The following is a 16,321-nucleotide window of genomic DNA, read 5'->3' on the forward strand; positions in this document are numbered from 1 at the left end:
TAGAAGGATTCAATAGCAGAATAACTGAAGCAGAAGAATGGATAACTGACCTGGAGGACAGAATAATGGAATTCCCTGCTAAGGAACAATATTAAGAGACCTCTGGGACAATATTAAACACAACTACATTCGCATTATAGGGGTCCCAGAAAGAGAAAAGAGAAAGGACCCGAGAAAATATTTGAAGAGATTATAGTCAAAAACTTCCCTAACATGGGAAAGGAAATAGCCTCCCAAATCCAGCAAGTGCCAGGTCCCAGGCAAGATAAACCCAAGGAGAAACACACCAAGAAACATAGTAATCAAACTAACAGAAATTAAAGACAGAGAAAAATTATTAAAAGCAACAAGGAAAAAATGACAATTAACATGCAAGGGAACTCCCATAAGGTTAACAGCTGATTTCTCAGAAGAATCTCTACAAGCCAGAAGGGAGTGGCATGGCATATTTAAAGTGATGAAAGGGAAGAACCTACAACCAAGACTACTCTACCTAGCAAGGATCTCATTCAGATTCGACAGAGAAATCAAAAGCTTTACAGACAAGCAAAAGCTAAGTGAATTCAGCACCACCAAACCAGCTCTACAATAAATGCTAAAGGAACTTCTCTAAGTGGGAAACACAAGAGGAGGAAAGGACCTACAAAAGCAAACTCAAAACACTTAAGAAAATGGTAATAGGAACACACATATGGATAACTACTTTAAATGTAAATGGATTAAATGCTCCATCCAAAAGACACAGACTGGCTGAATGGATACAAAAACAAGACCCATATATATGTGGTCTACAAGAGACGAACTTCAGACCTAGGGACACACACAGACCGAAAGTGAGGGGATGAAAAAAGATTCCATGCAAATGGAAATCAAAAGGATGCTGGAGTAGCAGTACTCATATCAGATGAAATAGACTTTAAAATAAAGAATGTTACAAGGGACAAGGAAGGACACTACATAATGATTAAGGGACCAATCCAAGAAGAAGATATAACAATTATAAATATATATGCACCCAACATAGGAGCACCTAAAAACATAAGACAAATGCTAACAGCTATAAAAGAGGAAATCGACAGTAACACAATAATAGTGGGTGACTTTAACACCTCACTTACACCAATGGACAGATCATCCAGACAGAAAATTAATAAGGAAATACAAGCTTTAAATGACACAATAGATCAGACAGATTTAATTGAAATTTATAGGACATTCCATCCAAAAACAGCAGATTACACTTTCTTCTCAAGTACACACGGAATATTCTCCAGGATAGATCACATCTTGGATCACAACTCAAGCCTCAGTAAATTTAAGAAAATTGAAATCATATCAAGCATCTTTTCTGACCACAATACTATAAGATTAGAAATAAACTGCAGGGAAAAAAACACAAACACATGGAGGCTAAACAATACGTTACTAAATAACCAAGAGATCACTGAAGAAATCAAAGAGGAAATCAAAAAATACCTAGAGACAAATGACAATGAAAACAAGATGATCCAAAACCTATGGGATACAGCAAAAGCAGTTCTAAGAAGGAAGTTTATAGCAATACAATACTACCTCAAGAAACAAGAAAAACTCAAATAAACAATCTAACTTTACACTTAAAGGAACTAGAGAAAGAAGAACAAATAAACCCAAAGTTGGTAGAAGGAAAGAAATCATAAAGATCAGAGCAGAAATAAATGAAATAGAAACAAAGAAAACAATAGCAAAGATCAATAAAACTAAAAGCCAGTTCTCTTAGAAGATAAACAAAATTGATAAACCTTTAGCCAAACTCATCAAGAAAAGAGGGAGAGGACTCAAATCAAGGAGAAGTTACAATAGACACAGCAGAAATACAAAGAAATACTATAAGCAACCCTTTGCCAATAAAAGGGACAACCTGGAAGAAATGGACAAATTCTTAGAAAGGTATAACCTTCCAAGACTGAACCAAGAAGAAATAGAAAATATGAACAGACCAATCACAAGTAATGAAATTGAAACTGTGATTAAAAATCTTCCAACAAACAAAAGTCCAGGACCAGAAGGCTTCACAGGCAAACTCTATCAAACATTTAGAGAAGAGCTAACACCCAAACTCTCAGACTCTTCCAAAAAATTACAGAGGAAGGAACACCTCCAAACTCATTCTACAAGGCCACTATCACCCTGATACCAAAACCAAACAAAGATACTACAATAAAAGAAAATTACACACCGATACCACTGATGAATATAGATGCAAAAATCCTCAACAAAATACTAGCAAACAATATCCAACAACACATTAAAAGGATCATACACCATGATAAAGTGGGATTTATCCCAGGGATGCAAGGATTCTTCAATATATGCAAATCAATCAATGTGATACACCATATTAACAAATTGAAGAAGAAAAACCATATGATCATCTCAATAGATGCAGCAAAAGCTTTTGACAAAATTCAACACCCATTTATGATAAAAACTCTCAAGAAAGTGGGCATAGAGGGAAACTACCTCAGCATAATAAAGGTCATATATGACAAACCCACAGCAAACATCATTCTCAATGGTGAAAAACTGAAAGCATTTCCTCTAAGATCAGGAACAAGACAAGGATGTCCACTCTCACCACTATTGTTCAACATAGTTTTGGAAGTCCTAGCCAAGACCATCACAGAAGAAAAAGAAATAAAAGGAATACAAATTGGAAAAGAAGAAGTAAAACTGTCACTGTTTGCAGATGACATGATACTATATATAGAGAATCCTAAAGATGCCACCAGAAAACTACTAGAGCAAATCAGTGAATTTGGTAAAGTTGCAAGATACAAAATTAATACACAGAACTCTCTTGCATTCCTATACACTAACAACGAAAGATCAGAAAGAGAAATTAAGGAAACAATCCCATTTACCACTGCAACAAAAAGAATAAAATACCTAGGAATAAACCTACCTAAGGAGGTAAAAGACCTGTACTCAGAAAACTATAAGACATTGATGAAAAAAATTAAAGATGACACAAACAGATGGAGAGATATACCATGTTCTTGGATTGGAAGAATCAATATTGTGAAAATGACTACACTACCCAAAGCCATCGACAGGTTCAATGCAATCCCTATCAAATTACCAATGGCATTTTTTACAGAATTAGAACAGAAAAATTTCAAAATTTGCATGGAGACACAAAAGACCCCGGATAGCCAAAGCAGTCTTGAGGGAAAAAAAAACGGAGCTGGAGGAATCAGACTCCCTGACTTCAGACTATACTACAAAGCTACAGTTATCAAGACAATATGGTACTGGCACAAAAATAGAAATATAGATCAATGGAACAGGATAGAAAGCCCAGAAATAAACCAACGCACCTATGGTCAACTAATCTATGACAAAGGAGGCAAGGATATACAATGGAGAAGAGACAGTCTCTTCAAAAGTGGTATGGGGAAAACTGGGCAGCCACATGTAAAAGAATGAAATTAGAACACTCCCTAATACCATACACAAAAATAAATTCAAAATGAATTAAAGACCTAAACATAAGACCGGACACCATAAAATTCTTAGAGGAAAACATAGGAAGAACACTCTTTGACATAAACCACAGCAAGATCTTTTTTGGCCCACCTCCTAGAGTAATGGAAATAAAAACAAAAATAAACAAATGGGACCTAATGAAACTTCAACGCTTTTGCACAGCAAAGGAAACTGTAAACAAGATGAAAAGACAATCCTCAGAATGGGAGAAAATATTTGCAAACGAATCAACAAAGGATTAATCTCCAAAATGTATAAACAGCTCATGCAGCTCAATATTAAAAAAGCAAACAACCCAATCCAAAAATGGGCAGAAGACCTAAATAGACACTTCTTCAAAGAAGACATACAGACAGCCAAGAGGCACATGAAACGCTGCTCAACATCACTAATTATTAGAGAAATGCAAATCAAAACAACAATGAGGTATCACACCACACTGGTTAGAATGGGCATCATCAGAAAATCACAAACAACAAATGCTGCAGAGGGTGTGGAGAAAAGGGATCCCTCTTGCACTGTTGATGGGAATGTAAATTGATACAGCCACTATGGAGAACAGTATGGAGGTTCCTTAAAAAACTAAAAATAGAATTATCATATGACCCAACAATCCCACTACTGGGCATAAACCCAGAGAAAACCAAAATTCAAAAAGACACATGCACCCCAGTGTTCACTGCAGCACTATTTACAATAGCCAGGTCATGGAAGCAACCTAAATGCCCATCGACAAATGAATGGATAAAGAAGATGCGATACATATATACAGTGGAATATTACTCAGCCATAAAAAGGAACGAAATTGGGTCATTTGTAGAGACGTGGATGGACTTAGAGACTGCCATACGGAGTGAAGTAAGTCAGAAAGAGAAAAACAAATATCGTATATTAACACATATATGTGGAATCCAGAAAAATGGTACAGATGAACCGGTTTGCAAGGCAGAAATAGAGACACAGATGTAGAGAACAAAAGGATGGACACCAAAGGGGGAAAGCGGCGCTGGGGGCGGGGGGGGGATGAATTGGAAGATTGGGTTTGACATATATACACTAATATGTATAAAATAGATAACTAATAAGAACCTGCTGTATAAGAAAATAAAATTCAAAAAAAACCAAGGGTAGATAAACGAGTTAAAATAATTTTCAACCAATTAAACTGTCATCCACAAAATTAGATCAGTGCTCAAGAGCTTATCCTTTAGTCTATAAACACACAAGATGAGAAAAAAAAATTACAAATCAATTTAAAGTTATTTTTATACAAAGGTACACGTCTCAAAGGTTTGTTTCCTTTGGAGTATGTTTTGTTTTTATAAAGGCATCAAATCACCAGAAACTGAAATTATTCTAGTGACACAGAACACACATATTAGAAAAAGTTTAAAGATAAAACGAAGAGTTAAGCTGAGCCTACATCAATGCTATTACCCATCACTAATCCCAAACACCCATCAACTGACTTACCTAATAGAAAAAGTTCCTATTGTGTAATAGAAAGAAGTACTATACACATGTTCAAAGAATTGCACTTAGACTATCATACTTGAGAAATACAATGATTACCAGCTCAAGAGCTGATATCAGAGGAAAGAAGGGAAAGGAGGAGGAAGAAAAAAGTGGATAAAAAAAGAGAGCGAGGTAAGCAGGAAAATAAACAGGTAGAATAGCAGAGTTAGGACTCCATGGCTTCTGCTGGCTTTATTTCAAATAAACAATCTCTTCTTTCTGTTTTCCAGAATCTTTAAGAGTATGCCATTTCCCTGTTGAATTCACAACTGATTCACAAAGTAAAAGAATATAGCCTTGAAAAAATGTGAATTGGCTTGATTATAGTAAGCAGAAACAGATAGAACTCAAAAGAGAAATTGTCTTATTCCTCAACCTAATTTTCAAATACATTCCATTCCTAGATAACAATGAATACACATGGAAATCGATTTTTACAATGATGTAATTCCTCTATCATACAAAACACTCTAATTTTCAAGTTCTTAGATTTGATCCCTTCAATTGAAAGACGCTTTTTCATGCACAGTGACTTCAAAGTGGAAGAAATATGAATTCAGTAATTTCAAATGTCTCCCATCTCAAAGATCCAAAGATATTTTTAGTCTTAGATGACTATAATAAACCAGGTTTTCTTGTTTATAGATTAAATAACATAGAAAGTTTTTTGTTTTTTTTTTTAACTTTCACTTCACTCTTTGGCACAGAAAAACAATTACCTCTGGGATGAACTGAACTGGTTTCCCTCAAATTCATATGACGAAACCTCAAAGCGCAATGTGATTATATTTGGAGATAGACCCTAGAAGAAGGTAAAAGTTAAGTAAGGTCATTAGGGTGGGGTGGGGCCATTATCTGATAGAACTGGTGTCCTTTTAAGAAGGGGAAGTAACCAGAGCACACTTTCTACACACACACACACACACACACACACACACACACACACACACACACACACACAGAAAAGGTCATGTGAGGACACAGCAAGAAGGCAACTGTCCATAAGCCAGGAAGAGAAACCACACCAGAGACAGAATTTGTCAGCATCTTTATCATGGACTTTTAGCCTCCAGAACTGTTAAAAAATATCTGCTGTTTAAGTCACCCAGTCTGTGGTATTTTGTTATGGCAGCCCAAGCAGACTATATAATCTCTAAAAATTAAAAGATTCTATTTTTGAAATAATTTTACTCTATCAATAAGCCAGCTGAGGGGACTTCCCTGGTGGTCCAGTGGTTAAGACTCTGCGCTCCCAGTGTAGAGGGCCCGGGTTTGATCCCTGGTCAGGGAACTAGATCCCACGTGCATGCTGCAACTACGAGTTCTCGTGCCACAACCAAGAGTCCGCATGCCGCAACTAAAAGATACTGTATGCGCCAACGAAGATCCCACGTGCCGTGACTAAGACCCGGCGCAGCCAAATAAACAAACACACAAAAAATCCAGCTGAATATGTAACTGATATTTGTTGCAACAATGATTCGTTTATGAAGAGAAGTGCCTGGAGCAATTTGAAGAATAATTCACTCCAAAATTATTTATATATGTGTGTGTTGTTCTACATTAAATTGTCATTTGGAAATAGCATAAAGCTTTGAACCCCTAAGAGATATCCTCTGTTGTCCTGATTCTGAGTGCAAGGGGACAATGCCAACAGAGAAGTCCTCGAAGGAATCTAAATAATCTCACCTTCACTGGAAAACAGCAGCATAAAAATCTTGAAATAGAAATGCTGATTCTTTTGAAACCAAACAGCATTTGCTCTACATGGTGAAGAAAATTTCTGTGGCACTGTCTCCTGTTCTTGTACCTTGTGCATCGAGATTATATAAAATTTGATTTCTTTGATGCTGACCTCATTAATATCCAGAGTCAAGGCCATATATCCACCTTTGGTAATCACTCTGTCCTTAGGATTTCTATGTTCTCAGTGGCAAGAAGTGATTTATTAGATCATAGGGTGACTAGTATTTCTACAGGATTCACCCTTTCAGTGGTAACTGTAGAATATATAGGCTCTTATGCATTCAGGACAATTTGTTAAAACTCGAAGTATGTGTGTGTAAATATAAATATGCAAACACAGTTTAGACATACATACACTGTAATAAAGGTATATTATAGTGCATTCAAGATTATGATCACATTTTTCTTAACTACCATTTCTTGACTGCATCCCATGTGCCAGGCAGTGTATCAACACTCAACATAATTCCCTTATTTAATTATCAGAATTCCACAAGGTAGAGATCATTATCCGATATTAAGATGAGAATACAAAATTTCAGAGAGGTTACATAAACACCCAAATTCTTTCAATTTAAAAGTTCCAGAACTACGGTTTATGCCTAAGTTTCTCTGAATCCACAGATGTGTAAGAATGTTCCTTTTCCCCAATCTTAAAGAACTATGAACTATCAAACAAAGCATTGTTTATATACTCCTTGATATTTAAATCATCTTAGTCCACACAGGTCTGGTAGCAATGTTTTATAAAACCTGTGGGATTAATCAAATCAACATTGGTTGAGTTCATAATGCCTAGCAATTTTCTAGAAAACTTAGGAGAGAATAATGCAATCACTGTATAGTGAATATGACCTCGAGTGAAGTACATCAGAAAACCCATGGGATGCAATTGTTAACCACCCTATAGTATCTGCATTTTTTCTCTCTAGAATGATTCCTTAAATTGATCTTAAGTAGAAGCATTTGGTTACCATTACATGGTAAAATTATTGTATTACTACTGGAAAAAGCAAAGTACCCATTTTCTCATGCTCTTCCTCTATGTCAAATTAGATAACATCTGTCAAAAGTTCTGTAACTTAGTAAACATAGGTAAGAAGTTATTAGGAGAATCATTATTTCCCTTCTCTAACTGTATGCAAACTGCAGAGGGTCCAGTCTGCAGTAATTTTCATTCATTTTAAAACAACTTATAAAACAATAAGGTAAGTAACTTTAATATAGACTGTATTTCCACTTATTGCATAGTGGAAAAGTGATAATGTTCAAAACTTAATGAAACTCTTGAATTGTATCAACTCCTCATTCCTTAAAACTTGTCACAGGGTTTCAAAGCTCAATGTGTTCCACGTAATTACAAGAGGATTCATAGTCAAATAACTTTCCATGTTAAACAGATTCATTTACTACAGGACTTCCTGGAAGCTTAACATACTAGGTGCATTCTGTCTGTCTAGAAGAACCCTAGACAGGATTATGCAGATATTATACTTAAAATATGCATTATGCCTTCCTATCAGCCTTCCCCTACCCCACCCCTCTTAAAAGGCGACTCCTATCCTATGACATGAGTTGGCCATGTGACATGCTTTAGCCAATGAAATATAAGAGGTAGTGACATATACCACCTCTCAGCAGCAGTTTAAAGAGCCCAGATTCCACCATCATTCCTTTCTCCTTCTGCCACAAGACTTAAGCATCCCAGAGAGGTTGTCCTTCAGCTTTGGTCCAGGAATGAAGAGGGTATGGAGCAGAGTGGCAGCAGATTCATCAAGAACAAGAACATGAGCGAGAAAGAAACTTTACTGCTATAAACCACTAAGACTTGGGGACTCTGGATAATTAAACAAAACTTTGCCTAAGCTAACTAAAATAGCATGTTTCCCAGATTTACTGAACCCTGGCATCATTTTGCTCGGTAACATTTTCCAAAATTAGTTTCCTAAATTACTCCTCATTTTGTATGGCAATTTTCTGTTAGTTAATACTGTGTTTAAGACGAATATATACTTATGCTAGAAGTATAAAGTCTCAGTCTTTTTAAATTTTGTCAGCATTTTTTGCCAATTTCTGCTTACAGTCAATAAAAATATTGTATTAAAATAATCTGATTAACATTTAGAGATCATAGATGAGATGGCTACTTAAGTCAAGACTGCCAACAACTACTGATTAATGATTTAGTTTTCTGAATAGGTAATTTAAAAGGTCCTGCTTTACTTTCTATATATGTATTCATATTCAGAAAACTAAGAATACTGCCACAAATTTAATTTTCTTTGTATCTCACTATACTCAACTGCCTTTAGGATTAGTAATCGAGAACATATTTGACATTTCAGTATAGATGTTCAAATATTCTGTAGACTATTCTGCTGACCCAGTAAAACCATAATCAACTGTATCCTAACTGGCATTTGTAAATCCAGAATTTATATTTCTAACTTCACTGTGCCTTAAAGGATAGCCCAGAAAGGAGGAAAAATAACTAAATCCCAATCTTCTCACTGGCGATAAGATTTTGTTGTTGTTTCAATATCCTAGTAAACACACAAGCTAAATGGCATTTATTTTTACAATGTGTACAATCCTAGACTGCAACATTCAGAAGAATGGTTCAGAGGCCTTATATTTATACTCATATCATAAAAGCAACATTCAGTCATATACTTACTAAAACAAAAAAGGTAGACACAGATATTCTAGACGGACCTAATAAGCTATCAAAACTACTTAAGAACAGAAAAGATTTAAGATTTCGAAGAATAAAAAATTGAAAAATAAGTTCATGTCCTAAAAATTGCAACTAAACAATATTTACTACTTCTGTTAATTTTAATTTATATTAAATTCCTTGGTCTTATAAATCATCAGTTCACCATAAAGTATTCAAACATCAGTAAAGCAATCACACATTTTCATTCCCAGACTGAGAAAACTCTATGCATTTAAGTAATCATGACCAAAATTAATCTTAAAATATTCCTAAAGAAGCAGTTTTGAATATAACTTATATATAAGAGGACAGAATTATAGTATCTGTGAGTTTCAAAGTTTGATATAATTTGCCACATGTATATATTTTAAAATCTCAACTTTTTCAGGCAATACAAAAAAAGGCTTTGGGGGAACAGACCAATGTAATATTTATTTACGTATGTATTCTCTAGATAATTAGGACTTCAATAAATGGACTTTCACCAACAGCCCATTACTGTGGAGAAACAAACCAGAGATTCTGAAATAGTTAATTTTTTAAAATTCATGATTTTAAAGGAAAATTTAACTTACTTGATGATAGAGATTAAAGTGTCACTTAAAAAATACTAATAAAATTGACCAAAAAAATACACAATTATCACACTTCTCTGATCAATATGGAAGGTGAATCCATCAGACGGGAAAAAGTTGAGAACAGCTCTGTTACCACTTAGCTCCTGACTGTTTCACTGCTTCCAGATAAGTAAGTAAGATGCACCTGCAGGGCTGCTCTTACCGGTCAAGTCAAGACTTTCCATTGTGATTTCAATGGAACATCAGAACTTCCAGCTTCTGTGATGCAGCAGAATTCTGTGAAGGACCCATAGCAAAGTGATTAAAATGGTGAGCCAGGAAGCCCTTTCAAACAAAGCTGACACTTATTCTCCTTTAGCAAAATAATCCCTAAATAAGATGAATTAACAGCCAAGCAATCAAAATCAGGAAAATTATTAAACATCCCTCTACTAACACTATTTAGGAAAAAAAGACCTAAAGTGTTTATTGTCAACTTTAATTTAACAAAAAGATAGTCACTAAAATTACTCAATGGGAATTCTGAGACTAAAGCTACAGAGACAAAGAATTACAGGCAATCACCTCTTAGCTTTCTGACTAAATTCAGGTGTAGAGTTACACGTGAATTCTCTGGAAAAACATGAAATTATATTGACATCCTGACTAAATTCAAGTTATTTGAAATGACTAGCCCAACCCATACAGTTAAGCTGTGGTTCAGATGTTAATATCTTATATTTTATCTTTTAAATGTTTTAAAGATAACAAGTGAAACCAAGATAGTTTTTTTTTAAGGTGGGGAGTGGGGGGAACACATACAAATAGAGGAAAGCTGTAACTAAAAAATTACGTTCTAGCTACATGTGATGAAATAAATATAAGAGGATCAAAATCAACAAGAGTATACAAATTAAATGAACATTTTACATTAATACTGCAAGTACAGACATACACTTAAACTGTACCTTTTTTAAAATTAAGTTATTTCAGTTTCTGAGACATTTATTTAGCTTCTCAAGTGCTTCATGGTAATACTAAATTCACACTCAACTAAGAGAGACAATTTCCTACCCTCCTTCAGATTATGACAATATATTTCCTTACAAACAGCAGGTTATAACACACTCTAGAAATCAGATATCACTTACTGGCTTACAGCTTGATCAATACTGTTAGTCATTTTATGGCTTGGCTAAAGTTTTTTTCCCTAATCAGCCACTACAATATGGAAGAACTGGCTCTTACACATTAAATATCAAAAATGTGTAATGATTCATCTGAGTAATCTTAACTAGACTTAGATGATTCAGTTGTCACCCAGTGCTACGGAAGAAAACAACAGCTTGAAAGAATAAATAAAATATTAAACGGCCTCACGTGGTTTCACACAAGATACTACTCATTCATCCACATTTTTTACAACAAGGGTATGGATGAAAGAATAAATCCAGATCTTTGACGAAAACTACAAAGGACACATAAATACTTTCAAATTAAATGCCTATGTTTTTATCAAGGAAGTGTACAATTCCAAAAACTGATTAAATAAATGATATAAAAGTCTATCCTTAATTATCATAAACTAGGCAACTAACATTAAAACTGCTGTTTTGGGCTTCCCTGGTGGCTCAGTGGTTAAGAATCCGCCTGCCAATGAAGGGGACACAGGTTCGAGCCCTGGTCTGGGAAGATCCCACATGCTGCAGAGGAACTAAGCCCGTGCGCCACAACTACTGAGCCTGCGCTCTAGAGCCTGCGAGCCACAACTACTGAGCCCATGCACCACAACTACTGAAGCCCACGCACCTAGAGCCTGTGCTCCGCAACAAGAGAAGCCACCGCAATGAGAAGCCTGTGCACCACAACGAAGAGTAGTCCCCGCTCGCCACAACTACAGAAAGCCCACGCGCAGCAATGAAGACCCAACACAGCCAAAAATAAATAAATAAAATAAATAAATTTTTTTTTAAAAACTGCTGTTTTAAGAAAATCACATGCACTATCTCATATATTTATCTCCATACTTTTTCTTCATATAAATCCATAAAAGCCAGTATAGAGAAGAACCATTAAAATAAAAAGTTAATAAATAGGCAAAAATCATGAATATCTATAAATAACTGTCAAGTAAATAAATTGGTATAAACTAAAAAAACAAACAGTATATAATTAATACTGCTAAAACTGGGAGAGCAGGGTCCAACATTAATTCTGATAGTGTGGGTTTAATTCTTATTTTGGTTTAGAGATTTGCTTACATTTTAGTGTTTTTTTTTAAATTTATTTATTTTATTTTATTTATTTTATTTTTGGCTGCGTTAGGCCTTCGTTGCTGTGCGTGGGCTTTCTGTAGTTGTGGCGAGCGGGGGCTACTCTTTGTTGTGGTGCGCAGGCTTCTCATTGCGGTGGCTTCTCTTGTTGTGGAGCACGGGCTCTAGGCGCTTGGGCTTCAGTAGTTGTGGCTCACGGGCTCCAGAGCCGGCTCAGTAGCTGTGGTGCACAGGCTTAGCTGCTCCGTGGCATGTGGGATCTTCCCAGGCCAGGGATTGAACCCGTGTCCCCTGCATTGGCAGGCGGATTCTTAACCACTGCACCACCAGGGAAGCCCCTACATTTTAGTTTAAGAAGTGAGTGCATGCTATCTGAGAAATAAAATATGCTAGTATATCCTATATACAGAAGTTCTTTTAGGAGCTCAGAAACAAACTCTCACTAATCTTAAGGTACCCTTACACATTTGTTTGTTTCTATAATCAAATATATACCCCCAAAATGGACCATATCTATATTTTGATTACTGTTCAATAATTTATCACCTGGGATGCAACTATCTATGGATAGAGTAGGGAGGCAGAGGGAGGAGGCTGACTGTGCTGTGGCCAATATGGGTTTTAAAACTCAGGATAACGAAGAAATCATGTTGGACTTCACTGACTAGGAGGTGGGGGAGCCAGGGAATCAGCCACAGAGCAGAGGTCAATTTCAAGGCTGAAGATCCTGCCTGAGACAGGCTGCCTTTGAGTTCTCTGACAGCCAAACTCCAGATTTTTTTTGGCTATTACAAATGCCCACATGAGTAGCTTCAGAAAAGCAGTTTCAGCATAAGCTGTTCTGCATTTAAGTTACCAGTACTTCAAAAGTGCTTTGATTTGATGGAAATGGGTGGCTGTGTGAGGTGTCAGAAGGACAGGCGGGCAGGAACGGGAAATGTCTAAAGGGTGAATACAACCCTGCAGAATGGTGACTTGAGCATGCCCTTAGACCACAGCCAGGAGAGATCTTCAACTGAGCCACGCCAGGCCTGTCTGTGTTCTCTGGGTCACACTACGGCTTCCTCCTAACCCTCACTTCCCATCCACACAGAGCCTTGGATTCCTGACTGCCCACACTTAGCTCCCACTGCCTCATTAAGAGCCTGCTCCGTAACGGGCTCCTTCTCCCTTTGCAAGGCCCGCTTCCCACCACAACACTGCTTCCCCCAGGATGCACACCTAGCCAGGACGGACCTGGCACAGCTCAGGATGCCCTCTGAGATCATGATGGCAGATGGGAGAGCTAACGCTGAATTATCTCCTCTTTACCTCTTAACCACAAATAGGGTATCTGACTTGGCATCTGAAAAACCCATCTTAAAGATCTGGCCTCAGCAACCACTGAAATATCCCAAAGCAGCTGGCTTTCTGGCGGTTTACACATTGCCCCCCCTTGGGGTCCTATGTTTTGAAAGCTTATTATACTACAAAAGGTGAGGCGCCACTTCTTATAACGAGGCAGGCTCCCTCATTAGTGTTAATGTCCAGTATAACATTCAAAGGCACATCATGACAAGATCCCCTTCTATGCCAACACTGTATGTTTTGCACCCTAATGTCACTACAACCTAGTCAGTGCAGAAGGGACTCCAGGCAACCATGTTGCCCATTTACATGGAAGAATATTTAATCCCCATGAATGACTGCTTTTCTGATGTTTTCATCATTTCTCTGGGTAATAGATTAAGCTTTAACTAACTCATTTTCATACATAACCCTAATTCAATCAAGCTCAATAAAAGTCATTCTGGACTGCAATTATTTGCTAAGGAACAATTACATTCAAATGAAAAAAAACTTGCTGGGCATGATACAATGCACGGTACAGATGCCTCTCCGTTTATGGAGCCAGAAACAACAACAAAAATAGCCAAACTGCTAGAAGAGGAAATAGATTTTTTTCCTCATCTTCCTGGAAATAGAATACTCATGCTTTTACACCTGAAGAAAACAAAATGGAGAACCCAAGAAAGCAAATTTCAAAATTATTTTTTTTCAATTATGTTTATGCTTTGAAAGAGGCTGCATTTCTAATCTAAGAGTAAGCATGACCTCTGAAAGCCAAAATAAATCCAGGTCCCAAATAACAGTCTTAACATCCACTCTTTCACTAAATCTTCCACTGGCTTCTTCCATTTTCCCAACAATATGTATTCCGATCTCCACTTTACAAAGTAGGTGTTCTTAAAAGATTTTTCCTGTCTTAAAATTACTTCTTTAAATAAATACAATTCCTATATTTTCCTCAATTCACTCTTTTATACACTGCATGTTTACAAATGAAATGTAAAGGTTGTTTATAAATAAACTTAAATACAAACACCGAGCTATTACTTCTATGTAAAATATATCACATTTTTAGTCCAAAAAAACTCATTAACTAAAGCCTCCTTATGTATATGCATAAGGTCTCCCACTCACCCCACTGTAATTAATATTCTTTTCATCTCCTCAGTAGTAGCACCAGGCACATTACAAAATAATATAGTACTGAAATTGCATACCGGCTGTTATGCAATTTTGGCCAATGAATTCCATACCTCAGGTCACTGTGGTACACCAGAGGACAAAGGATTTTTTTTTTTCTAGAAATGATAAGCTCCAGTTAAATCATTTGCTGAAATAAATTATCTTCATGTAGACAAAGATAAATGCAGGGAAATATATAATATATATGCTTTTTAACAAGAGTTGCCTTTACTACACATTTTCACTGTCTTTATTTTATGACAGTGACAATATAAAGTATGAATAAAGACAACACTTGTTAAAATCACCCACCCTCCCCTGTCTTTATAGTTGAAGCTTAAACCAAAGCTATTTCACAGGCATTTCTGGCCAGGCACCAATCTTTAACAGAAATTACAAGTGTCAGCTATACTGAGAATGGAAATTTCTTAAAAGAAAATGCAAATCTGAAGTATCTTTTTATCACCTTCCCACCCCCACCCCTGCATTTCCTCATGACCCAGAGCCTTTCAGTTAAGAAACTTTAAACAGTAATAAAGGCAAAACAAGTCCTAAGAGTTCACTAGATACTAACAGCAAAGCAAAGTAACTACAAGTCATTACAGATCTGTCCATCTGTTTGGAATTTCCAGAAAGGTGTTGGAAAACACCAGCAGGCAGAGACAGAAACTAGCATTCACTGTTAGACATAGGGCTAAGATGAAAGATTTGGAAATCCTCTCTCCTTCAGTACTCAATATTGACCAATTATAAAACTATGCTTTAAAAACTACCTTCCACCTATCTACATGCCAAGAGCACAGAGATGCAAATGGTATAACCTTTTACAGTTTGAGAAATAATGACCTACTATGTATTAACACTGCAAAAGGTATGATAAGAGTTGTTTTCTAGAAGCTGATGATCTAGTTGGGTAATCGCATACACACACACACACACACACACACACACACACACACACACACAGTTACACAAGAAGAGAGAGAAATGTATAATGTCAAAATGGTAAGCAAAGAATTCTCCAAAAGTTAGACTGCACAAGGGAATCTTTATGCAGGAAATAAATAAAAGCTGCAACCTAAGGCACCAGCTGCAAACTGGGATAGGGAGAAAGGGGATGGAGAAGGGTGTCACAGGCACAGGCAGAGACTGGGCCTAAGTTGCATACTGGGAAGAAGCATGCTGGAAGGGACAGGAGGCAGATCTGGTCGAAGTGCAGGGCTCACATCAAAAAGTGGAAATTGAAATGCGGGCAAATGAGAAAGTAATGCAACTTGCTCTTTTTTTTCTCTCCATAGCCTCATAAACAGCAGAGCACAGCTAGCAGCCTGGTGTTCTGCAAAGCATACTGACTTTAGGGCCAAACTTGTTCCCCTCATTTACTTACACCCCTGCAATTGTGGGCCAATTCCTGAGACTCTCTGAGCCTCCATTCCTCATCTGCAAAATCAGGGTAACAATTCCTACACCTC

The 16,321-nt window shown here is 36.6% G+C and overlaps 1 protein-coding gene across 8 annotated transcripts in view; it reads right to left on the reverse strand.

Moving 5' to 3' along the window:
- BBX (BBX high mobility group box domain containing) overlaps positions 1 to 16,321 on the reverse strand; it is a 282,163-nt gene that overhangs the window by 154,351 nt on the left and 111,491 nt on the right. For 5 of the 8 annotated variants that reach the window (XM_082460370.1, XM_082460368.1, XM_082460374.1 and 2 more), the window contains one exon: positions 10,289 to 10,362. The exons of the other annotated variants lie outside the window; for them this stretch is intronic. The gene's annotated coding sequence lies outside the window, so the exon portion shown is untranslated. The remainder of the gene's footprint in view (positions 1 to 10,288; positions 10,363 to 16,321) is intronic. 8 annotated transcript variants of the gene reach the window in all.

The sequence above is a fragment of the Balaenoptera physalus genome, assembly GCF_965194825.1.
Source record: "Balaenoptera physalus genome assembly, chromosome: 4".
NCBI classification, from domain to species: domain Eukaryota; kingdom Metazoa; phylum Chordata; class Mammalia; order Artiodactyla; family Balaenopteridae; genus Balaenoptera; species Balaenoptera physalus.